This window comes from Furipterus horrens, unplaced genomic scaffold (genome assembly GCF_987537825.1).
Source record: "Furipterus horrens unplaced genomic scaffold, mFurHor1.1.pri manual_scaffold_5, whole genome shotgun sequence".
Classification (NCBI taxonomy): Eukaryota; Metazoa; Chordata; class Mammalia; order Chiroptera; family Furipteridae; genus Furipterus; species Furipterus horrens.
This window is the reverse complement of record NW_028327175.1, coordinates 156,768,940-156,790,473: the sequence shown is the minus strand read 5'-3', so window position 1 is coordinate 156,790,473 and position 21,534 is coordinate 156,768,940. Positions and strand designations below refer to the sequence as shown.

Below are 21,534 nucleotides of genomic sequence, written 5' to 3'. Positions count from 1 at the left end.
AATTATACAACCCAGGCAAGAAACCCACACCCTCCAATGTCTCCCCCAAATACAATCCCACTATAGGCTGCAAATGAGCCCGTGTTAATATACTTGTGGAGATACTGGGACTCTTATTTCATAGGAGAAACAGAAAGGAGTTGTTTTAAATGAAGGAAGGGTAATTTTTGAGCTGGAAGTTGATAGAGTATTAATATTAGCAATTGGAATCAAGGTTATGTAAGAGAGCAATTAACACTTACACTGTCTGTTTGAAAAGGAGGGGAGGGTTGCAGTGTGGAGAGAGAAAGTGGAAGTGTATAGTATTAGGATTATATAATCGGTATATACTATATGATTAGCGTGGGAGGTAGGGTAGACACAATAGACATCCAGGTAGACAGCCAGAAATTGAAAGAGAGGGCTGGGGAGGTTAGAAGGTAGGAAATAGATTGAGAGAGAATTTTTTAAGGATAAAAATACAGAGTAGAAAATAGCAAGACAGGAAGGGAGAGAGGAAAGAGAGAGAGAAAGTAGAGAAGAGAAGGGTAGGAGAGAGAACAAAAGAAGAAGGGGAGGTAGAAGAGAGGGGACTGGATTAAAATTCTTTTTTAAATTATATGTTATAAAAAAGATTAGGAGATTAAAACATGATATAAAGTTGCAAGATAGAGAGAAAAGGTGCGTATAGAGAGAGAGGAATAGGAGATAGGAAAGCAAGAGGATTTGGGAGGAAAAGAGCTCAGAGGAGGGAAGGAAATCAGGAGGAAGAGGAGATATTAGGGAGGGGAGGATTGAAATTGAAGAGTTAGCAAAAGATAGGATGAAGGAGAGAAATACAAGAGGTAGGGAAAGAAGTGGGGGGGTAGAAAAAGAGAAAGGGTAAGAATGGGAGAGTAAAGGGAGAGGGGGATAGGTTAGAATTATAATTTGAATATTAAGAGATTAGAATATAAAGTGTAATAGGGAGAGAGAGAGATTATGTATAGGGAGAGAAGGAAAATAAGGACAAGAGATGAAAGAAAGATGAATGTAGACTGAAGGGGGACAAAATACAGAAAGAAATTTAATAAAGTTGAAGGTGCGTAGCACAGAGAAAGGAGAGGGTGAGAAAGGGAGAGAACTTAAAATTATAAAATTAACTGAGAATAGGATGCAGGGGAGAATGCTAAGGGGAGAGAAGGGAGGGAAGGGGAGGGGAGAAAAGGAGTGAGAATAAGAAGGGACTGACGGTAGGGGTAGTTAGAGAGAGAGTGAGAGATAAAAGAATGAGGATTTTAACTCAATTCAACTTTTATGCACAGTCTCTGGGTATTTTTGGTTTGTTTGTTTTTTGGTTTTTCCTTGCTTCCTTCCTGAGTCTGCTCCTATTCAAAATTCTATGAGTTTCAAATCTTTTCTGGTTGGTTGGCTGGCTGTGGGAGGGTTCTGCTTGATTCTGGGGTTGCTAGTCTTTTTTTTCGTGGGCCTACCACCGCTCTGCTGTGAGCTGCCTTTAGTATTCCCCTCCTGGGGCAGCCTCAGCCCTCCTCAGGCTTGTCCAGCTACTCCTTCCCCCTGTTGGTCCAGCCTGTGCCTGCCAGCAATCCCCGCCCTGCCTCCAGTCCTGTCTCTATTCCCAGGCTACAGCTTCTGCTCTCTTCCCTGTCTATATGCCTGTGCACCCTACCTCTCTTCCTGTCTCAAGATCGTCCTTTTGTTCTGCAGGACTCTGGCACAGTCGGTCAAAGTGCCGGGCCCAGTGACCCCTTCCTGCCCAGGGCCTCTCCCCTAGTCTGGAGCTTTGCAGTGGCTTTCCTGCCTGTGCTCTTCTCCTTGCCCCAAAACTTTCTCTATTCCGAGCTACCGCTTCCGCTGGCTTCCCTATCGGCCTGCGCGCTCTATCTTTCTTCCCGCCACAGCACCGTCCCTTTGTTCTGTGGGACTCTAGTGTGGTCGGTCAGCGCAGCACTCTCCTTCCCCGGAGCTCTCTGCCGGTCTGGAGCTCCGCGGCAGTCCTTCCCTGCGGCCCCTTCTCCTTGCCCTAAAACCGTCTCCCCTCCAGAACCTCCGCCTCCGCTCTCTTCCCTACTTACACACCCTGCACGTCCTATTTCTCTCTTAGCCCCAAACCTGCCTTTTGTTCTGTGGGATTCTAGCGCGACTAAAGAGCAAACACTGATTTCAAGAACACAGTTCTCCCGGGTCCGGAGTTCCGCGGCAGATTTTCTGTGCGGCCCGTCTCCTAGCCCCAAAACTGCTCCTTTGTTCTGTAGGGCCCTAGCGCAAGTGCTGGGTGCGCCCGGGATGCCGAGCTTTCCGTCGGAGGTTGCAGCTGAGGATGTTTCTCTCTAGACTCAGGTCACACAATTTCTCCCAGTCCTGGTTGTTCACTATTCTCTCCCTCCTCTGGCTTTTTCGGCCAAATCCTCTCCCTAACTCCCTACCAGAATTCACTCCCGGCTAGTGAGCTCTCCGGCTTGATACTGCAAACGCACGGAGTCTCAGAATGACTCAGCCTGCAGTTTGTGATAAACCCCTCCACCCCCCTCCACGCTGCTCACACGATCTCCTCCCCGTTCACGTTATCAGATATTCCCACTCACTCAGTCATTCCTCCCCGAGTTTGTTCCTCCTGGATTGTCTCCTTAACAGGAGCGAGCTGAGAACGCTGCTCCTACTCCGCGGCCATCTTCTAACCTTAAAAAACCTGATTTCTTTTTTAAATGTAATAAGTGGATAGATTAAATGGATGATGGATAAATGGTACAGTGGCCTACCAGAAGTAGTGGTTCCCTGCTTATAGCTGTGGATCTCACTGTCTTTTAAAATATGATTTGACTACATGGTATGAAGAGTCTCCTTTTAAGATACAATATAAGAAGCCATAAAATGATCAAATTAATTAGATTCCACTATATTTTGTCCATCAAAATAAAATCCCCAGGTACTTCTTTTAATGTCACATGAGACCTTTAAGTGACCATGATACCCATGGGAATGCCCCTCTCAGACCTCCAACTATGGGGAGGGAATTTAACCAAGGGTTTTAGCTGGGTTCTGAAATCCATTATTACCTCTATACTGAGGCTATGCCTAGGTGTCCCGTGGGCTGTGGCTAATCAATGCCGAAGAGCATCTAAGGCAAGCCTATTCCGGGAGACACTCAATGCCTCTGACGTCTGCCTTTCGCTTGAGGACTCCCCATTGAGTTTACCTCATTTTCCTTAAACTGCACAGCAGTCTGGAAAGCTTTCAGTTTCTATCTTCCTTCTGTCCTTCATTCAGAGTCATAAATTTACTGTGGTCAGATAACTCTTTCAACCTTTCCCAACTTCTTCCTGACTTTCTCTCACAAGCATTTTTCCTAATAAATCATTGAACATGTAATCCCATTTAAGTGTCTGCTTCTCAGAGAACCAAGACTAACAAAGTGATAACGTAGATCAATTTTCTTTTGACATCTCATTTCTTGTGTCTTGCCAAGAATTAAACTAAAATAATATAATAAACATTCTTATTTTCAGTGATTTTGATTTAAGACAATTACTTAGTTCATTATATCCCAGTGATCTCTAGGGCAGGTGCAAAGATACTCTACAGTCTCACAGGGAGCTAAATGTTTTTTTAAAGCAAAAAAAAAAAAAAAAAAAAAAACAACTAGTAATAATAATAAAATAAAATTTTACTGTTACATTTTAAACTATTTATCTAACTAGTTCCAAATCTTACAAATTTCAATTGTAAGAATTCATATACATTTTATAATATAATCATAGTTGATGAATTATTTAGTAATCTAACATATAGTATAGTTTTTTCTTAGTAATTTCTTTTATAATAATAATTTTGGCTAGAATGTGAATGTTTCACAGTAGAAATAAAAACCATTCTTTTTTGCACACAGCAGTCTTATGTCCCTTTCTCTTGCTTCATTGTATCTTTTTTTTTCTAAGAGAGACATGTGACCATGTTGTTTGTGGCAGGGCATATTACATGCTATGATACTTAAGTTTTTATAAAGAAATGAAATTCCATCAGTGCTTCCAAAATTTCTTTAAAAAGTGATTCACCCCTTTTTTCATACCCTGTTAACCTCCACTGTCACCCCAAAGATTCTCTCAAATCCCTCTTCTCTGCTCCCACCCCCAACACAGTCATCAAACCCAAGCTTCCTGGAGTGCTCCTTACCATATATCCACATTTGATGTGTCCTTTAGGACAGACACAGTTCACTTTCTTTTTTCCACATGGACCTAACTGTAATCATGCTTTCCTGCACTCACCCTTCCATTTTAATCATCTGTTAACTTCATTTGCCTTTATAATTATGAACTATATTATATATTAATAAAACAATATAGTAATATTAACATATTGATTATTATAAATATATAATTATATAACAATATATAATGTGATGACTTCATTACTTTATGAAGTATTTCATGGTTTTTATGTTTGGTCATGCCTCCCACGGTGTGGATATGCAAGCTTATCTAAGGTATTGTTTGCAACATAGATTGTAAGAAGCATCTAAACTGCATTCTCCCTCAATTATTTACTGGTTATTTGACCTTGGATAAGTTACTTAGTTTCTCTGATCTTCTGTTTTCTCATAAAATAATGAAGTTACTTCCTTTAAGATTTTGTTTGAGATCCAAATGAGAATTCACATGAATATTTTCTACAGTGATATATATTTATAAGTGACATATATTCATTTCACTGTTTTTCTTCTATCCATATATGATCTTTAGAAAATACTTGGATTGTGGCTTATTGGGTTCTTAAAAATGATCATTATCCAGTACTACATAAATATTTAGCGTATATTTTTATCTGGCATATTTCATTCTGCATTTGATTTTGACTAATATACCATGTACCATATAGAAACAGGTATTGTATTTCCCCTTTTCTTTCCTTTTTTGAATAATTTAGAAACTAACAATGAATTAAATGTGGTCCACAGAATATTTACAAAGATGGCAAATTGCATTTACCCCTCTCTAAAATAATTCAACTGCATAGAAATAGGACCAGGTTTGGAAGTTTCAATATAGAGTTATGTTTCAATGTGATAAATTTGATTGGCAGTATTATACCAAGGCTCTCTCTTGTGGTTAGAGTCATTACTTTAGAATAAAAACTTAAATTTAAAATAGAACAAAACTAAATTTTTAGCAATTTTATTAATTGTTCCATAGTTAAAGACTACATACAAAAATATCTCATTTTCTTAACTCAGTTTGTGTCTATTTAACTTAATCCTCAGACACCTTTTCCCACACTGTGGTTCATTTTGCCCTTATGATAGATCTGAGATACAGATCTTTGGAAAATGTTGGCCATGCATCTGATTCCAAGAAATTCTGATTGGATCTCCTTGGATATTCTCCTATTTATGAACCAATCACTTTCGTCAGGAAAATAGCATACTTTAGAAACCTATGATTTATACTTTCATCAGCAGAAAGGGAAAGGAGAAGTTCAGCAAAGGTACAAACAGGACAGAAGGAATATGTCCACTATAACTATCATTTTAAAAAATTGGAGAATGAGAGTTTTCATTAATAAGGTTTCTGGGTGATTAATCATTACCATAGATATCATAGTTGTATTTTAATTTTAAATTAAGTTCCAATAAGGTATGGTTAGCATGAAAATAATACTAATTTTATTTAAATTTGATAAAATTTTTTGTATTTATAGATACAAAATAGATACAAAATTTTTACATAGATACAAAATATTCTTGTATCTATAATAGTTATACATCTATAAATAGCACAGATATCAGTAAAATCATCACTGGAACAGTATCTAACATTGTTTTTTAAAATTGCTAATATGTGAAGCATATTAAGGAAAATAATTTTTATGCCTCAGGTTGATTCTAATTATTTTTTGTTACAGTGTTACTCAATATGTACCAACACAAAAGTGACATAGCAAATACTTCTATAGTCCTTACTATGTCTCAGGCTTTAAGAGCTTTTCATACAATAATACATTCAATCCAAAGACAGGAGCTTTCTGAGTTGATTGTTTTTATTGCGCAGCATTACAGATTGTTAATGCTGAGAAACAGAGAGGCTAAGTATCTTGAACAAGGGCATGCAACTAGTGACTGGCAGGCTGGCTCTCTCTAGAATCCATGTTCTTTCTTAAGTACTCTGCAATACTAGCAATAAATATGAGCTTCTTATGTATACAGTTTTACATGCTTATATAACCAAAACTTAATCACAAATAAGATGCAAAACTCAAAATCAAGAAATGGCTCCCTAACCAGTCCTCCTACTTCCTACTTGCTTTCCTCCCCATCGGTCTGTTCTCAACATCACAGCCATAGTAACATTTTAATGTAGTATGTCAGAACATGTCAATACTCTATTTAAATTCTTATATTATTTCTATCCCTGAGCACACAACTAAAGGAAAATTTACAATTATTATTATGACCTAAGGGCATATATTGTCATTCCACTAACACAAAATTCTACCACTCTCTACCTCACTAATCACACTCCTAGTTACTTACTATTTTTTGAACACACCAACACAACTCAGGGCCTTTGGATTAATTTATTTCTGAGTTGCTCTTTTCCAGAACTCTGTATGGCTTTATTGATTGATTGCTTAAATTCCACTTTCTGGAAGATAGCATCCCTGAATCCTGTGTATAAATAACACCATTTCCTTCTTTCTTTACGCTCACTACTGTCTTTACCTTTATTTTTGTCATTTGACATGCTGCCTGCTTCTTATGTTTCTTCATTTATTGTCAGTTTCCCTTACTGGGTTGCAGCTTCTAGAAGACAGTCTATTTATTGTTTTTGCTGTTTGCTGCTATTTCCTAGCACATATATTTATACTTGGCACATAGTAGGCACTTGATAACTATTTTAAAGTAACAGTTTAATTTTGTAGATCAACTGTAGATTTGCATGTAATTGTAAGAAATGATACAGAGAGGTCCCACGCACCCTTGACTTGTTCTCCCAATGGTAAGATTTTACAAAACAACACAGTCAGGATACTGAACATTTCTATCATCACAAGGATTCTGCTTGCTGCCCTTTGAAATAGTTGCCTGGTTATTTAAACCTGTTGCCAGCTTCTTGAGCTCTATCTGGGTTATGAGGCAGAATAAAGAGCTAGGTTAACTCACCACCAGGTTCTTTTTTGGGGTCTCAAGATGACTAACCAGCTGGCCCTTTTCTCTCTACCTTTAAAAGCATTTTAGTATTTGTTGTATATATGAGGTCTGTCTGGAAAAAGTCCAACCATTGTTAGTATAATGAGAATAGGTTGCATGACATGGATGTATCCTGGCAGCCAAGGACAGTGGACTGGAATGCACATGAGTGAGCCATGATGACTTCACTTTTATCTTTTCAGCTTTGAAAAGTTTGTGTGCTGTCAGAGACATCTATGATCATTTCATATACCCCAATTATCAAGATCAGCTTAAAGAATAAAATTATACTTCATTATTCAAAAAATATTTGTGTATATATATATATATATATATATGTATAATAACATATTTTTACTTTTCTTTATAAAAATGCTTATTGGACTATAATTCAAACTATATCTGAACTCCAATGCCAATGTTATATGCACATCTCCCTTACAAATTCTTAGTTTTAGTTATCTTTTTCTAATCCATAATGGGAGAAGAAAAAGAACAGGGAAATTTCAGCACAGAAAAGAAAGCTTTAGTGTTTTCAAGCTGTTTGGTATCTTCATTTTATTGCATCATCTTTCCCCTGATAACTGCTGTTTTATAGACATGCTCATTCTCTTGAGACTGTAAATGCATGGAAAAGGTGCTTCATGGGTCAAACAATCCATCTTTTGTGTGCAGGTTTCAGACATTTCCCTGCTGGTACTTCTCTGGTCACCCTTATCACCTACATCCAACACTTGGAAATGACAAGTCTCCATTATGCATTCGATTGAATTGTAAGCAGAGACTTATATAGCTTATATAACTATGTAGTATAAATATTATGGTTTGAGGGGACACTTTGTAATAAACAAATCTGTTTATAATAGGTTTGCTCTTTTTTATAGGACACCATTTATAATAAACCACTTGTTTATAATAGGCTTACAAATACCATTTTATTTTGTCTCCAAAGTTAAAAAAAAAAGGAATGATCTTTGGATACCTATAATGTGTTTATATATGTAATTATGTAGGTATGTGTAGGCTCTTTCAAATTATGGCTTGTTTTATTCAAACTTAAGTTTGTGAGATGGGTTCCTATTGTTGTGTAGCTATAGATTGATCATTCTTATTATGACATTGTATAAACACAACACAACTTATCTATCCATGAAACCCTTGATGGAGACTTGGAGAGTTTTAAGTTTTAGGTTACTATGAGTAGTGCTGCTGTGAATATTCTAATACATGTCTTTGGTTCATCATACATACGTATTTCTGTTGTGCGTTTACACATGCACACATAGAAAACTTGATTGGCTGTATCGTAGGGGGATGTTTATGTTCAGCTTTCACATAAATTGTCAGTTATTTTCTCCAAAATTTTTGCTCCAATTTATATGCCAGCCAGTGTGGGTTCTGAGAATACCAGTTATTCTAACTTTACAGCTGCCTGAGTTTTCTTTTTTCTTAGTCAACTTAGCCATTTTGGTGAGTATGTACTGGTTCCTCATGATTTTAATTTTCATGTCATCCTGAGGTGTATGAGTTTACAGACTTGGGTCTTGTTTTAGAGTACAGTAATAGAATATTGAAGGAATTAACAGGCAGCGTGGAATTGTTTTGTGCTGTAACTCTAGAGCATATAGCTATATATTGAGAACATATAGACCATAGGCCACATCTTTCCTGCTATATCTTCTTTTTTTTTAATGTGTTTTATTGATTATAATATTACATTTGTGCCAATTTCCCTTCCCTCTGCTCCCCTCCACCCGGTGGCCCCCCTCCCTCCAGTTGTCCCCCCCTTTTAGATCATGTCCATTAGTTGTGCATACAGTTCTTCTCAACCTCTCTCTGTCTATTCCATTCCCTCCTACCATGATCCTTAATTCCTATATCATCTCCCTCCCTCTCCCCATTCCCCCTCCCTGTTGACCTCCCCCCAATATGTTCCCCATACCTATAGTTCTTTTTCCACTCTCGTTGCCTGTTTAGTTTGCCTTTGTTTCAATTCCCTAGCTTCTGTTGTTTCTTGTGATGCAGTTTTCATTTTAGATTTCATCGTCTTGATCCTCCTTTTTCTAAACCAGTCCCTTTAACATCTCATATAACAGTGGTTTGGATCTAATGAACTCTTTCAGTTTTATTTTGTCCTGGAAACACTTTCTCTGTCCTTCTATTCTGAATGACAATTTCGCTGGATAGAGTATTCGTGGTTGTAGGTTTTGGATTTTCATTACTTTGAATATTTCTTGCCAGTCCCTTCTTGCCTGCAGGGTCTCCCTTGAGAAGTCAGCTGATAGTCTAATTGGGACCCCTTTGTACATAATTCTTTTCTTCTCTCTTGTTGCTTTTAAGATTCTCTCTTTATCTTTAATTTTTGACATTTTGATTATAATGTGTCTTGGAGTGGTTCTCCCTGGGTCCAGTTTTTTTGGAACTCTCTGTGCTTCCTGGACCTGTAAGTCTATTTCCTTCCCCAAGTCTGGGAAGTTCTCCTTTATTATATTTTCACTCAATTTTTCAAGTTCTAGTTCATCTTCCTCGCTCTCTGGCAAACCAATGATTCTTATGTTGGGCCTTTCATAGCTGTCCCAGAGGTTTCTGATCCTCTCATCGTTGCTTCCCATTTCCTCTCTCTGCATTGGTTGACTGCTTGTTCCTTCTCCATATTCCAGTTTGTTGAAATGAACTCTGGATTTTTTTTCCTCACCATCTGTCTTTTTTTTTTTTCAGATTTAATGTGTTTTATTGATTAAAATATTACATTTGTGCCACTTTCCCTTCCCTCTGCTCCCCTCCACCCGGTGGCCCCCTCCCTCCAGTTGTCCCCCCCTTTTAGATTATGTCCATTAGTTGTGCTTACAGTTCCTCCCAACCTCTCTCCGTCTATTCCATTCCCTCCTACCATGATCCCCAATTCCTATATCATCTCCCTCCCTCTCCCCACTCCCCCTCCCAGTTGGCCTCCCCCCACTATGTTTCCCTTACCCACAGCTCCTTTTCCACTCTCGTTGCCTGTTTCGTTTGCCTTTGTTTCATCTCCCTAGCTTCTGTTTTTTAAACCAGTCCCTTTAACTTCTCATATAACAGTGGTTTGGATCTAATGAACTCTTTCAGTTTTATTTTGTCCTGGAAACACTTTCTCTGTCCTTCTATTCTGAATGACAATTTCGCTGGATAGAGTATTCGTGGTTGTAGGTTTTGGATTTTCATTACTTTGAATATTTCTTGCCAGTCCCTTCTTGCCTGTAGGGTTTCCCTTGAGAAGTCAGCTGATAGTCTAATTGGGACCCCTTTGTACATAATTCTTTTCTTCTCTCTTGCTGCTTTTAAGATTCTCTCTTTATCTTTAATTTTTGACATTTTGATTATAATGTGTCTTGGAGTGGTTCTCCCTGGGTCCAGTCTCTTGGGAACTCTCCTTGCTTCCTGGACCTGCAAGTCTATTCCCTTCCCCAAGTCTGGGAAGTTCTCCTTTATTATATTTTCACTCAATTTTTCAAGTTCTAGTTCATCTTCCTCATTCTCTGGCAAACCAATGATTCTTATGTTGGGCCTTTTATAGCTGTCCCAGAGGTTTCTGATCCTCTCATTGTTGCTTGCCATTTCCTTTCGCTGCATTGGTTGACTGCTTGTTCCTTCTCCATATTCCAGTTTGTTGAAATGGACTCTGGATTCCTCACCATCTGTCTCGTATGTGGTTTTGTTCCTTTCGTTATGAAAGTTTTTCGCTTCTTTCATATCTTTTTCCTGCTCTTTTGTGAATTCTGTAAGCCACCTGATAATAATGGCCCAGAACTGAGCCTCTGACAGGTTTCTTATCTGTTCATCTGTCAGGTTCTCTATCTGCTGTCTGGTGAGTTGTGCCACCGGGATCTCTATATTTGTCTGCCACATTTTGACAGATGCGTTTTGTTTTCTTGGACCGGCTGTCGGGGGCAGGGGGCAGTGCCTGCGTACGCATCACAAATCAGCGACCGCCGGCGCCTGCCTGTCCGCGACCTATTTCGCCGCCCTGTGGTGCTTTCTGTGGGGGCGGGGGTCCAAGGTGGATTCACACAGTTATTCAGCTAGGAGACCGGGATCCGTCCTCCCGCCCCCCTGGGCCTCACTGTTCAAGGCGATGCTGCGGCTGCTCCCCAGCGCCGGAGTCGGGCACTCCAGGGGCTTGATCGGAGTCGCCTGCCTGTCCGCGACCTATTTCGCAGCCCTGTGGTGCTTTCTGTGGGGGCGGGGGTCCAAGATGGATTCACACAGTTATTCAGCTAGGAGACCGGGATCTGTCCTCCCGCCCCCCTGGGCCTCACTGTTCAAGGCGATGCTGCGGCTGCTCCCCAGCGCCGGAGTCGGGCACGCCAGGGGCTTGATTTGAGTCGCGCTAGCCAGGGGCTTGATTGCCTCCCGGATTTTTCGCCGCCCCGCCCCGCCGCTCCGCAAACAGCTTTGCCTTCTTTAACTCTTACCTGCCCAAATGGCACCGCTGGTTTATAACTTCATATATTGGGCTTCTGTGTAGCTTTATTTTCTGGAATTTCTAGTTATCTTTTGTTTTGAAGTAGTTGTATTCCACTATAGTTGTAGAGGGAGACCTAGCGTGTCCGTCTAAGCCTCCATCTTCACCATCTGTCTTGTATGTGGTTTTGTTCCTTTCGTTATGAGTGTTTTTCGCTTCTTTCTCATCTTTTTCCAGATCTTTTGTGAATTCTGTAAGCCACCTGATAACAATGGCCCAGAACTGAGCCTCTGACAGATTTCTTATCTGTTCATCTGTCAGGTTCTCCATCTGTTGCCTGGTGAGTTGTGTCACCGGGATTTCTATAGTTGTCTGCCTCATTTTGACAGATGCGTTTTGTTTTCTTGGGCCGGCTGTAGGGGGCAGTGCCTGTGTACTCGTAATGACCCAGCGACCGGCGCCGTTCGGCAACCTTTCTTGCTGTGCCGTGGTGCTTTGTCGTCACAATCCAGCGACCGGTGCCTGTCCACGACCTATTTCGCAGCCCTGTGGTGCTTTCTTTGGGGGCGGGGGTCCAAGATGGATTCACACAGTTATTCCGCTAGGAGACCGGGATCCGTCCTCCCGCCCCCCTGGGCCTCACTGTTCAAGGCGATGTGGTGGCTGCTTTCCCCAGTGTTGGGGTCACGAGCTGCCGAGGGTTCGACTGCAGCCAGGATTGTTCTCCCCGCCGCTGTCCCAGGTGCGACCGCAAACAGCGCCGCCCTCTTTTGCTCTTACCTGCCCAAAGGGCGCCGCTGGTTTATAATTTCATATGTTGGGCTTCCGTGTAGTTTTATTTTCTGGAATTTCTAGTTATCCTTTGTTTTGAAGTAGTTGTATTCCTCTCTAGTTGTAGAGGGAGACCTAGCGCGTCCGTCTAAGCCTCCATCTTGGCCGGAAGTCTATATCTTCTTTTAAATAAACTTTTATTGACTATTTTTATGCTACAGTGACAGAGTTACATAGTTGTGGAAAAAAAACCATATGTTCCACAAATCTAAATTATTTACTATCTGGCTTTCAGTAGAAAATGTCGGACAACACCTGCTCTAGAAAAGTCACACATGTTCCTCTAAAAGAACTATTTTGTATGATAGCTATACTAGAAACTTAGCCTATATTGCTGTATTGCTTTCTAGATGCAGTGTTGAAAAATTGATATGGAGTTTTTCTAACTATAAAATACATATATCTTGCAAATTGTAAATAGCAGTGCAATGACCATAAAGGTGCTTATGTTCTTTTGAATTAGTGTTTTGGGTTCCTTTGGATATATTCCCAGAAGCAAAATCACTGGGTCATAAGGCAGTTCCATTAATACTTTTTTAAGGTATTGCCATACTGCTTTTCACAGTGGTTGCACCAATCTTCATTCCACCCCACAGTGCAAAAATGTTCACCTTTCCCCACATCTTCACCAGCACTAGTTGTTAGTTGATTTATTGATGATAGATATCCTGACAGATGTGAGATGATATGGTTTTAATTTGTATTTCTCTGATGGTTAGTGACATTGAGCATCTTTTCATATGTCTACTGGCCATCTGTATGTCCTCTTTGGAGAAGTGTATATTCAGGTCTTTTGCCCATTTTTTAATTGGGTTATTTTTTGGGGGTTGTTAAATTTTTAAATTCTTTATAGAGTTGGGTTATTAACCCTTTATCAAATGTATCAGTGAATATGATCCCCCATCTGTGGGTTGTCTTTTTATTTTATTGATGTTTTCCTTTGCTATGCAAAAACTTTTTACTTTGATGTAATTCCATTTGTTTATTTTTACTTCTGTTTACTTTGCCTAGGAAGATATATCTGATAAAATATTGCTACAAACAATGTCTGAAATTTTGCTGCCTATGTTTCTTCTATGATTTTTATGGTTTTGGGTTTAACATTTAAGTCGTTAATCCATTTTGTGTGTGGTGTAAGAAGGTGATATAATTTCATTTTTCTGCGCGTATCTGTCCAGTTTTCCCAACAACATTTATTGAATAAGCTATCTTTTTAGCTCATTGTATGTGCTTGCTTCCTCTGTCAAATATTAATTAAGTATAAAGGTGTGGGGTTATTTCTGGGCTCTCTATTCTGTTCCACTGATCTGTGTGTCTATTTTTATGCCAATACAAAGCTCTTTTGATTACTATTGCCTTGTGGTATAGTTTCATATTAGGTAGTATGATTCCTTCAACTTTTTCTTCATTTTCAGGATCACTGTTGCTATGCGAGGCCTTTTCTGTTTCCATATAAATTTTAAAAATATTTGTTCTAGTTCGGTAAAAAGGTCATTGGAATCTTGATAGGAGTTGCATTTAATTTATAGGTTGTGGTGAGTAATAAGAATGCATTTTATTTTATTTTTTAAGTGTATTTTATTGATTATGTTGTTACAGTAGTTCCACTTTTTTTCCCCGTTGCTCCCCTCTGCCCAGTAACCCCTTTCCCTCCAGCAATCCCACCCCCCTTAGTTCATGTCCATGGGTCATGCATATAAGTTCTTTGGCTTCACCCTTTCCTATATTATTCTTAACAGCCCCCTGTCTATTTTGTACCAACTGATTATGCTTCTTAGTCCCTGCACCATTTCCCCATTTCTCCCCCACCCCTCCTAGCTGATAGCCCTCCAAATGATCCCCATACATCTGATTCTGTTCCTATTCTGGTTTGCTTAGTTGGGTTTTGTTTTTATTTTTTAGATTCAGTTGTTGATAGTTGTGAGTTTGTTGTCATTTTGGTGTTCATAGTTTTGATCTTCTTTTTCTTAAGTAAGTCCCTTTGACATTTCATATAATAATGGCTTGATGATGATGAACACCTTTAGCTTCATCTTGTCTGGGAAGCACTTCATCTGCCCTTCCATTTCAAATGATAGCCTTATTGAATAGAGTAGTCTTGGTTGTAAGTTGATTTTCATCACATTGAATACTGCTTGCCAGTACCTTCCTGCCTGCAAAGTGCCCTCTGAGAAATCAGCTGATTGTCCTATAGGCACCCTCCTGTAGGCAACTCTCCACCTCTCTCTTGCTGCCTCCAGGACTCTCTCTTTATCTTTCACCTTTGGCATCTCAGTCATTATGTGTACCAGCGTGGTCACCTCTGGGTCCAGCTTGCCTGGGACTCTTTGTACTTCCTAGAACTGTATGTCCATCTCCTTTGCAAAATTTGGGAAGTTTTCCTCATTTTTTCCAATTCATGCTTCCTCATTCTGCATTGGTTGCCTATTTTTTTCTTCCTTATGTACCAAATCATTGATTTGAACCCTGGTTTCCTTCCTCTCACCACTGGTTTTGTGTGGATTTTCCTTTGTTTCACTTAACATAGCCTTCACTTCTCTTATGCGTTTGCCATATTCAAGCATATCTGTCAAGCCTATGAGCATCTTTATCATCAGTGTTTTGAATTCTGCATCTGTTAGGTTGTCTATCTCCTCATCTGTGAGGCTGGCTATCTCCTCGTCGCTTAGTTCTCCCACTGGAACCTTGATCCATACTTCTTTGTCTCCTCATTCTGACTGGTTCCTGTGTTTGTTTGCCTCCGCATCCCAGGTAGAGCTCTCACTCCTGTTACGTTATCAGGGGTGGAGCCTTAGCAATTTGTCAGTACAGGGAGACCTGTTTCACCATGTTGTGGCGCTGTATGTGGGGGAGGGGTCCGAGAGAGAACAATGCAGCCAGCCCAACACTCACCCCTTTCCAGGCACCTCTCCTACTTTCGCACCAGACTGGTGCCCCTCTAGCTGCTGTCCTGGCCATCATTCCCAGAGTGGGCGGGTCTGTGGACATTCTAGGCCTGTGGGGTACCTTTAAAGAAGCAGACTTTGCTGAGACTGGCAGTTTCTGCCTCCACCCCAATCTGCACTGGTCTGCACAGTCAGAAGCAATGAGGCTTGATTTTCCCTGGTGCTGGGACTTTGAGCTTCGAGATCTGGTTAGGAGCTGGGAACACTCCCCAGGTGTCCCTCCTGACTTTTTAAAACCTGGGACTGTGCTTTCCACCAGCCTGCTGCTGCTGCTGTCACTGCTGCTGCCACTGCTGCCACCACACTGCATCCTCTCCACCCCGGTTCCGCCCCCCCTACCTGTCTGGATGAGTATTTCTTCTTTATATCTTTGTTTACTGGACTTCCATGTAGTTTTATTTTCTAGAACTTCTGGTTGTTTTTAGTTTTGAGGTAGTTGTAGTCCCTCTTAGTTGCGGAGGGAGTTGCAGCGTGTCTGTCTACGCTTCCATTTGGCCAGAAGTCCTAAGAACACTTTAATGATGCTAACTCTTCCTGTCCATGAACATGGTATGTGCATCCACTTACTTGTATCTTCGATTTTCTTCTCCAGTGTCTTATAACACTGGAGAACACAATTTTCATTGAGTTAGATCTGACACTTGTTTTTGACTACCTTTTGACACCTGAATCCAAAAATGATTCATCTTTTTCTCTACCACGCCAACTTTCTAAGGTACCGGATACACTCCCTTTGTCCCCCAAATCATAAAAAATGCACATACAAAGGAAAATAAAGAAAAAATTACCTGAACATACTGTTTATTTAGAGTTATTTTATTCATAGAAAGGCAATATATTACTACTGTAAGTCAAATTGTGTACAAGTAGTAAAGTTCTGCTACCAAACATACATATTAAGGTATTTTACCTTTTCAAATGACAGGCTAGGAAATGCCAAAATGAGATACTTGAAACAGTCTCCTTCAGTTGGCAAAGCTTTAAAAAATTGCTTCATGACACTCAGTTTTATGTGCAGAAATGGGAATATAATGTTCTTGCTGTCAACAAGTGGCTCATGTAGAAAGTTTGGATCACCAGGTTTGAGGTCAGATCTTGGAGTTTAATTCAACTCCACCCAGTGCTTCTCACAAGCTCTGCTGTCCCACATACACAGAAAACAGGGATACTTGGTGTATCCGTGTTGCTGACCAAGAAGGAAGCAGACCATTTGAAGGTCAACTCAGATGATCCAATTGTGCTTGTGATATTGCAACAGATCCATGTCTCTCTTTATGTCCTCATAGTCTTCACAAAAACAAACTGAATGGCCAATTGGGACTGCACCAAATAAATTGCCATTGTGGAGGAGGACACACTTCAAGCTTTGCTTTGAGCTGTCGATGAACAGTTTCCATTCAGTTGTGTTCTAGATTGGAATTCCCAATTCCTTCATTAAACCATAAATGTTATGGCAATACACAAAGCCACCGTCACTTCAAAAGTACTGCAGAAATACGCTTTCTCTTGATTGAAAGTAGGATACCTTCACTCCTTTTACAAGCCAGTTTTTCTCGTGCGGTTTCGATGCTAGTAGTTCTGAAGCCTTTTTGGATAGTTCCAAATCTCATGCCAAATCATTCAACTCATGCTGATCAAATCCCTTACAAACTGAGTCATCTTCAATTTCAAAATCTTCATCGTTGCTGTCACTTAGTTTTTCACCACACTCCTGATTTTTGAAAGAGGGTAATTCAATGAAAATCAGCACTGGGATTTCAGCTGAATGAGGCACTGGGCATATAGCTGATGGTAGACTAGGATACTCTATTTTATATTTATTTTTCTTGTTATATCCTGATGTTTTCACTATACAAAGGTAACAGTCACTTGAATCATCTCTGGGCTCTTGCCAAACCACAGGTATACCAAAAGGCAATTTATCACATGTTCCCTTTGTTCACATCTGTAAACTCTGGACATACTGCCTGCACACCTTGTGAGAGACCCAAGACTTACCTTGATCACCAATTTTTACTTTAAAATATGCAAAATAGGCTTGCCTGACAAATGCACTGATGTTTGTCCTTTGGGAATGGTGAAACTGCCACAGATATAACAAAATGAATCAGGGTAGTTTAGGCACTTACGACAATTAATAACAGAGGCAGACATGATCTGAAGGAAAGGAAATAAGTATGTATGTAAATTAAAAAATAAATTCTGCTAACTCCTTTTATACAGACAAGAACTCGGACTACATTTTGAAATATGATTCACTATATAGAGCGGCACACAACATCTCACCAGACGGTCTCATGTGTGACTGAATAGCCTAGACAAGTATGAACCTGTCACTGGTCTCCAAGGTGGTCTCCCACCCCTCCCCACTTGAGGTTGGTTTGCTCTCAGCCAATAGGAGAACACTAGTGCTTCCCCCGATCCAGTCTTGATCCAGCCTAGAGTGGTCACATTAAGATAAGCTGTAGAGAAAAACTTGATGTGATAGAAGAAAACTATCTGCAGTTTTGAAATCAGCATGACTATTTAAGTCTAGAACAGCTTAAAAATCGATCTCAACAGAAGTTATGTTAAAATTGTTTTCCCTGTGTGATTTTGGGGAGTACAGATCTTTTACATCCTTGCTTAGGTATATTCCCAGGTATTTTATTCTTTCTGAAGCAATTATGAATGGGATTGATTTCTTAATTTCCCTTTCTGTTATTTTGCTATTGGTATATAAAATGCAACTGATTTCTGGATATTAATTTTGTATCATGCTACTTTGCTGAATACATTTATCATCCTAGTAGTTCTTGGTTGAATCTTTGGGGTTTTCTATGTACAGTATCATGTCATCTGCAAATAAAACAGTTTTACTTATTCCTTTCCAATGTGGATGCCTTTTATTTCTTCTTCTTGTCTGATTACTGTGGCTAGGGCCTCCATTACTATGTTGAAAAAAAGAGGTGAAAGCAGTCATCCTTGTCTTGTTCCTAATCTTAAGGAGAACATTTGTAGTTTTTGCCCACTGAGTATGATTCTGGCAGTGGGTTTGTCATATATGGTCTTTATTATGTTTAGGTATGTTCCCTTTATTCCAACTTTTCTCTAAGTTTTTATCATAATGGGTGCTGGATTGTGTCAAATGCTTTTTATTCATCTATCGATAAAATCATGTGGTTTTTAGGCTTCATTTTGTTCATGCGGTGAATCATATTAATTGATTTGTGAGTGTTGTACCAACCTTGCATTCCCAGAATAAAACGCACTTGATCATGGTATATGATCTTTTTGATGCATTGCTGTGTTTGGTTTGCTAGTATTTCGTCAAGAACTTTAACATCTATGTTCATCAGGGATATTGGTCTCTAATTGTCTTGTTTTGTAGTGTCTTTATCTGGTTTTGGAATTAGGATAATGCTGGCTTCATAATAAATATTCAGTGGAAAGGATATACTAGAAAACTTTGAAAAGTAATTGAGGCAAGATTAGTACTCAGAGCTACTGCAAGGAGTTTCTAACAGTGGGATCTGCTATGACCTTCCACTGATGGAAATTATAAGTAGGGGCCACTGTTCTTGGGATTAGCTCCTGGTAAATATGAAAACATTGTCATTATTTGCCAATAAGATCCACAACTAATATAAAAACCAACCCTTGAAAATAATTTCAAAAGACATTTCTTGGAGCCACTAAAACAAAAACCCTTTGGAGCAGAAGACAAATTTCCAGGCTCATTTTTTGTGAAGGTGCAAGAAGTAAGATTACAAAGTACCTAATGGAATATGAGAGTTTTATTAAGTGTATATTATCAGTAATTTCAAGTAAAGATAAGGTAGACTAAATTCTTTAACAGATGACCAGATAATCTAGTTTCTATTCTATCTCTTTTCCTATGTATAGCCTTCAAATATCACACTTTGAAGAATAGTGATTGGGCTTAACAATTCCACATGTAAACTAAAGAAGTCTATTCAAGTGGAAATTTGTCAACAGGTTATCAGACTTTTAAGTAAAAGAGCATAGATTCACCACCACATCCACCTCCTGATGGAGAATAGGGCTGGGTAGTGATTGGAGCATCTTTTACTTTCATTAGATTTTTATACGTGTTCCCCAAAGCTATCACAGTATTCTTCAAATAAATTTAGCAAATATTCAATACTATCTGCAGTAAAATAGCATGGATATCATCTATTATGCTGGCTGTTATGTACTCAGGAGTTCCCATATACAGTGTTCTGGTGAATAAATATGGTAGCCAGCCAGTGGTGATGGTAGGAGGTTCATTATGTTGTGATGAATGGTTGCAGCCTCATAAGTACCATTGTAATAGAGCTTTACCTTACCATTGGGTTTATTGGAGGTTTAGATCTAGCCTTCAACCTGCAACCCATTGGCAAATACTTCTATAAGAAACAACCCATGGCAAATGGAATCACCATGGCAGGAAGTCTTATTTTCTTAAGTATATTAGCTTGTTTCAGTAAGTTCCTTCTTAATACTTATAGTTGGAAAGGAAACTTCTTGGTTTGGGAGGTATATTGTTGAATGTCTCTGTGGTTAAGTCCCTCATGAGAACTGTTGAACCCAAACTAACTACTAAGTTAAAATATGATTGGTGGCCAGGAACCCAAAGAGGCCCACACCAAGACACATCATAATTAAATGTCAAAGCTTAAATACAAAGAGAAAGTCTTAAAAGCAGCAAGAGAAAATCATTTATTTATCTACAAGGGAACTCTCATAAGACTTTCTGATGAGTTCTCAAAAGAAACTTTGCAGGCTAGAAGGGATTGGCAAGAAGTATTTAAAAGTATAAAAAGCAAAGCCTACAACCAAGATTACTCTACCCAGTAAAGCTGTCATTTAGAATCAAAGGACAGAAAAAGAGCTTCCCAGACAACAAAAAGCTAAAGAAATACATCACCACCAAACCAGTATTATATGAAATGTTAAAGGGTCTTCTTTAAGAAGAACAGAAAAAGAATCACAGGTATAGAGAACATTTTGATGGTTGCCACATGAAAGGAGGGTCACGGGGATGGGCAAGAAAGATGAAGGGATTAAGTAGTACAATTGGTAGTTACAGAATAATCACGGAGATGTGAAATACAGCATAAGGAATCAAGTAGCCAAATCACATATGCATGATCCATTGACATGGATAATGGTGTGAAATTGCCTGAGGGAGTGGGTGGGTGCTGGGTGGAGGAGGGCAAAGGGGGTAAAACCGGGACAACTGCAATAGCATAAACAAGTAAAATATAATTTAAAAAATAAAAATAAAATATGATTGGTGTAAGTGCACATGATTTAGGCATGAAGAAAGACCATAAGAAGAAATCAATACGGAAAAATAAGTATTTATATTTCTTCCTTTTCAAGCATAGGGGATTTCTGTTATACTTATCTGGAAACGTCATTAATTTTCTAGAAATTTTTCACCCATTTATTCTTGGTTCCATATGCTAAAGACAAGGGAATTGATAAGTATTCTCCAGCCTTCTTGCTGTCCGTTATGGCTTTTGTTGATAAGTTTGCTAGACCTTGTAGGATTAACTGCAAACTCCCAACTTGTTTGACCTTACATCAGTACTTAAGTTTTGCTGTTATGTTCTCTGGAGTGTGTCATCTCTTATGCCTGTTGGCAGAGAACTACATATGCCTGATGTTTTATGCTATGTTTTTTGGCCTTGAATTGGGAATGTTAGCAATGTCCTCTTTGAAACTCTCATGGACCTTGTTGATGCTCAAGGATTTTCCAGTGCTGTGGGATTCATTACATTTGTAGAGTGTTGTCCAGTTCTTCTTGGCCCTCCTCTTGCTGGTAAATTATTGGATGAAAGCATAGGCTATAAATATGTGTGCATGGCCTGAGGAGCTATTGTGTTCTTACCAAATGTGTGGCTGTTCATGGATAATGCTATAAACTATAGATTTCTTGAAATGGGAAGAAGTTGAAAGAAGCAAAGGAGAAAATGTGTAAGTCTGAATCTAGAGAATCTGAACCCTTGAACAAATCTAAACAATATGTGATGTTAATGCCAAGAGCACAAGAATGAACAATAATCTCTCAGAAAGAGAAACTAATATATAGCAAATGACATCTCTGATTTTACTGTTTATGACTCTCTTAAGAGTACTTTTTTTCCCAAAATATTGAAAAGGATTTC

General features: G+C 39.2%; 1 protein-coding gene and 1 pseudogene across 1 annotated transcript in view; both read left to right on the top strand.

Moving 5' to 3' along the window:
* CTNNA3 (catenin alpha 3) overlaps positions 1-21,534 on the top strand; it is a 1,620,658-nt gene that overhangs the window by 1,403,414 nt on the left and 195,710 nt on the right. The window lies entirely within an intron of this gene.
* On the top strand, positions 20,681-21,238 carry LOC150010156 (monocarboxylate transporter 2 pseudogene; annotated as a pseudogene).